The sequence below is a fragment of the Schistocerca cancellata genome, chromosome 5, assembly GCF_023864275.1.
Source record: "Schistocerca cancellata isolate TAMUIC-IGC-003103 chromosome 5, iqSchCanc2.1, whole genome shotgun sequence".
Lineage (NCBI taxonomy): Eukaryota > Metazoa > Arthropoda > Insecta > Orthoptera > Acrididae > Schistocerca > Schistocerca cancellata.
In genome coordinates this window covers 294,086,534-294,092,110 of record NC_064630.1, presented here as the reverse complement: position 1 = coordinate 294,092,110, position 5,577 = coordinate 294,086,534, and positions in this window count along the sequence as shown.

Below are 5,577 nucleotides of genomic sequence, written 5' to 3'. Positions count from 1 at the left end.
ATACACCACCTCCATTTCCCATTTGCCTAGCCTTTTGATACATACTTAAATTTTCCCCAAAAATCGTACTGGTATCAATTTCAGGTGTCAACCAGCTTTCTGTACCTAGAATTATGTGAGCTTCACTGCTTTTCATGAGCACTTCAAACACTGTCGCAAATGCTTCAGCAGTTTATCATTAGTATTTTAATACTCTTACCTGCAGCATGCATTTCTTTTGATCTTACACTGATACTTCTGGATTTACTACAGCTATCATTACCTGGATTTGATGGAGAGTCACCTAATCTAAAAAGTCCTTGTGTGCACCCCACACACAGTCAGCTATCTGAGTAGCAGTGTCTGATGTGTAGTGCACACTTGATCTATTTAGAGGGATCCTACAGTTCTCAACCTTATGGCGCATGTCCAGGAAGTTGCAGCCTAGTTTATCACAGAACTTTCAAGTCTCTGGTTCAGTCCTTCCACTCAACTCAGAATCAAGGGGCCATATTCATTCTGGGGACAATGCTGCAAATTGTGAGCTCTGTTGAAACTCCATGTGCAAGGCTGGTCTTCTCAATCTTCTCTGCCAGTTGTTGGAATGATCCAGCTTATATGAATGCTTACATGAATGCTTGCAGGAATTTAGAGGAAGTTACTGTATTACTGAACTCTAACTATCACATAACTCTATCACATAACTAATGAGGAGGTATTGAATAGAATTGGAGAGAAGAGAAATTTGTGGCACAACTTGACTAGAAGAAGGGATCAGTTGGTAGGGCATATTCTGAGGCATCAAGGGATCACCAATTTAGTATTGGAGGGCAGTGTGGAGGGTAAAAATTGCAGAGGGAGACCAAGAGATGAATACACTAAACAGATTCAGAAGGATGTAGGTTGCAGTAGGTGCTGGGAGATGAAGAAACTTGCACAGGATAGAGTAGCATGGAGAGCTGCATCAAACCTGTCTCTGGACTGAAGACCACAACAACAACAACAACAACTACTACTACTACTACTATATGTGAGTGAACTATTGATTTAGTTAATGCAGTATGGTACTTCACAGTACATACATTTGAAACGATTAGTTGAATTGTGGAAATCTGTTTTGTACTTGTATTGCATTTATGCAATCTTAGCCTCATTTAACCTGTTATTTATATTTATTTTCTGGTTTAATTTCATACTTTTTAGGGACACCATTCCATTTTATTTTGTGTTGATTAGCTGAATAAATTTTCAGTTTTTCATAGTCACCCACATTAACTTAAATTTTTCTAGATCTAGAATTTCTGACTAAGTCTGCTCTTACAGTCACTCAATGACGACACCTTCCCCTGCACCACAGTGTCATCAGCAAACAGCCATAAGTTGCTGCTCACCCTGTCAGTCAGACTGTTTACACATATAGAGGATAAGAGAGGTTCTATCACACTTCCCTGAGGCACTCCTGATAATACCTTTGTTTCTGATGAGCCCTCACTGTCTAAGGGAACACACTGGGTTCTATTACTTAAAAAGTCTTCAAACCACATGCAGTGGGTTCTATTGCTTAAAAAGTTTTCAAGCCACTCCCATATTTGGAAACCTAAACCATATGCTTGGATCGTAATGGGGCACTGTGTTAGATTATATCCAAAGATTTAGGAGTATGGAATCTGCCTATTGCCCTCCATCCATGATTTGCAGGATATCGTGTGAGAAAAGGGCAAGCTGAGATTTGCACAAGTGGTGCTTTCTAAATACATGCTGATTTGTGAACAGAAATTTTTCTGTCTCAAGGAAATTTATTATATTTGAACTCAGAATATGCTCAAGAATTCTGCAACAAGTCAATATTAAGGATATATGTCTGTCATGATGCAGGTCTGTTTTTTTTACCTTTCTTATATAAAGAAGTTATCTGCAATTTTTTCCATTAGCTTGGGATGTTGTGTTGTGCGAGTGATTTTCAATAAATGCAAGCTAAGTAAGGGGCCAATCCTGCACAGTACTCTCCATAAAATCGATTTGGGATTACATTTGGATCTGACAACTTATTTGTTTTCAATTCTTTCACTTGCTTCTCTACACCATGGATGCTTATTTCCATGTCGTCCTTGCAGGAGTCTCTACAGTAATCAAATGACGGTAGGTTCATACAATCCTCCTACATGAATAATTTGTTAAATGTGAAGTTTAAAACTTCTTCTGCTGTCTTCTATTGCCATCCCAGATTGGTCAGTGAGTGACTGGACAGAAGTCTTCGACCCGCTTAGTGATTTTACATATGACCAGAATTTTCTTAGGTTCTCAGCAAGATCTTCTGCTAAGGCATGACAGCGGAACCTGTTGAATGCTTTGCGCAGTGATCTTCTTATGGATGCATGAATTAAGTCTAACTTTTGTCTGCCAGCGGTTGGGTGTTTTTTTGAACTGAGAGTGCAACGACCTCTTGTTTCCTCAGCATGCAGGGTCCTGTCCATCCTTAATCCACTTACTTGTGGTACACATTTCCAGAGTGGGATTTACAATCCATTTAAAAGTTGTCCATAATTTCTCTACATCCATCATACTGGAGCTAAATGATGTCCATTCATTGTCTAAAGTGGCATGTCAACACCTGCTTGTCTGCTCTTTTTTAGCATAAATACTCTCCTAGCCTTATTGACAGATTTATTAGTTTTAGTAATATTGCTATGATGACATTATGATCACTAGTCCCTGTCTCTTTATTAACACTGTCAATAAGGTCAGGCCTGTCTGTAGCTACAAGGTCTAAAATATTTCCATTGTGTGTGAATTCTCTAACCAGTTGCTCAAGGCAGTCTTCAGAGAATGTGCTCAAAAGTACTTCAGAAGATTGTCTGTCCATACCACCTGCAGTAAATCAGTAGAAGTCTCAGTCTATACTGAGTAGATTAAATCACCTCCAAATATAAAACTGCATGATCTGGGTATTTCTTGTGCTAATGAGCGCAGACTTTCCTTGAATGATTGAACAACTGTTATGGCAGAATCATGAGGCCAAAACATGACTGACATACTCAATGTTCAAGTTTTTGGGCTATTTAGTCTACAGTAACTCTCAACAGCTGTTTCAACATGCATTTTAGCCAGTCTGCCCTGCCTCCATATCATATTCTATAGTAATCCCTATCTCACATGATACATGTTTCCACATGCTGATAGATCACAACCTGAAAACTGTTTTGATGCAGCCCTCCACACCAATTCATTCTGTGCAATCCTCTTAATCACTGCATCAATTTGAACCTGCCTACTTTAGTCAAGCCTTTGTCTCTCTCACACAGTTTTTATCCTCACATTTCTCTCCATTACTAAACTGCCAATTTTTTGACACCTCAGGATGTGTCCTATCAGCTGATTGTTTCCTTTAGTCAAGTTGTGCCATTGTTGTTGTTGTGGTCTTCAGTCCTGACTCTGGTTTGATGCAGCTCTCCATGCTACTCTATCCTGTGCAAGCTTCTTCATCTCCCAGTACCTACTGCAACCTACATCCTTCTGAATCTGCTTAGTGTATTCATCTCTTGGTCTCCCCCTACGATTTTTACCCTCCACGCTGCCCTCCAATATTAAATTGGTGATCCCTTGGTGCCTCAGAACATGTCCTACCAACCGATCCCTTCTTCTGGTCAAGTTGTGCCACAAACTTCTCTTCTCCCCAATCCTATTCAATACTTCCTCATTAGTTATGTGATCTACCCATCTAATCTTCAGCATTCTTCTGTAGCACCACATTTCGAAAGCTTCTATTCTCTTCTTGTCCAAACTATTTACCGTCCATGTTTCACTTCCATACATGGCTACACTCCATACAAATACTTTCAGAAATGACTTCCTGACATTTAAATCTATACTCGATGTTAACAAATTTCTCTTCTTCAGAAACGCTTTCCTTGCCATTGCCAGTCTACATTTTATATCCTCTCTACTTCGACCATCATCAGTTATTTTGCTCCCAAAATAGCAAAACTTCTTTACTACTTTAAGTGTCTCATTTCCTAATCTAATTCCCTCAGCATCACCCGACTTAATTCGACTACATTCCATTATCCTCGTTTTGCTTTTGTTGATGTTCATCTTATATCCTCCTTTCAAGACACTGTCCATTCCGTTCAACTGGTCTTCCAGGTCCTTTGCTGTCTCTGACAGAATTACAGTGTCATCGGCAAACCTCAAGGTTTTTATTTGTTCTCCATGGATTTTAATACCTACTCCGAATTTTTCTTTTGTTTCCTTTACTGCTTGCTCAATATACAGATCGAATAACATCGGGGAGAGGCTACAACCCTGTCTCACTCCCTTCCCAACCACTGCCTCCCTTTCATGTCCCTCGACTCTTATAACTGCCATCTGGTTTCTGTACAAATTGTAAATAGCCTTTCGCTCCCTGTATTTTACACCTGCCACCTTTAGAATTTGAAAGAGAGTATTCCAGTCAACATTGTCAAAAGCTTTCTCTAAGTCTACAAATGCTAGAAACGTAGGTTTGCCTTTCCTTAATCTTTCTTCTAAGATAAGTCGTAAGGTCAGTCTTGCCTCACGTGTTCCAGTATTTCTACGGAATCCAAACTGATCTTCCCTGAAGTCGGCTTCTACTAGTTTTTCCATTCGTCTGTAAAGAATTCGTGTTAGTATTTTGCAGCTGTGGCTTATTAAACTGATTGTTCGGTAATTTTCACATCTGTCAACACCTGCTTTCTTTGGGATTGGAATTATTATATTCTTCTTGAAGTCTGAGGGTATTTCACCTGTTTCATACATCTTGCTCACCAGATGGTAGAGTTTTGTCAGGACTGGCTCTCCCAAGGCCGTCAGTAGTTCCAATGGAATGTTGTCTACTCCGGGGGCCTTGTTTCGACTCAGGTCTTTCAGTGCTCTGTCAAACTCTTCACGCAGTATCGTATCTCCCATTTCATCTTCATCTACATCCTCTTCCATTTCCATAATATTGTCCTCAAGTACATCGCTCTTGTATAGACCCTCTATATACTCCTTCCACCTTTCTGCTTTCCCTTCTTTGCTTAGAACTGGGTTTCCATCTGAGCTCTTGATGATCATACAAGTGGTTCTCTTATCTCCAAAGGTCTCTTTAATTTTCCTGTAGGCAGTATCTATCTTACGCCTAGTGAGATAAGCCTTTAAATCCTTACATTTGTCCTCTAGCCATCCCTGCTTAGCCATTTTGCACTTCCTGTCAATCTCATTTTTGAGACGTTTGTATTCCTTTTTGCCTGCTTCATTAACTGCATTTTTATATTTTCTCCTTTCATCAATTAAATTCAATATTTCTTCTGTTACCCAAGGATTTCTAAGAGCCCTGGTCTTTTTACCTACTTGATCCTCTGCTGCCTTCACTACATCATCCCTCAAAGCTACCCATTCTTCTTCTACTGTATTTCTTTCCCCCATTCCTGTCAATTGTTCCCTTATGCTCTCCCTAAAACTCTGTACAACCTCTGGTTCTTTCAGTTTATCCAGGTCCCATCTCCTTAAATTCCCACCTTTTTGCAGTTTCTTCAGTTTTAATCTACAGGTCATAACCAATAGATTGTGGTCAGAGTCCACATCTGCCCCTGGAAATGT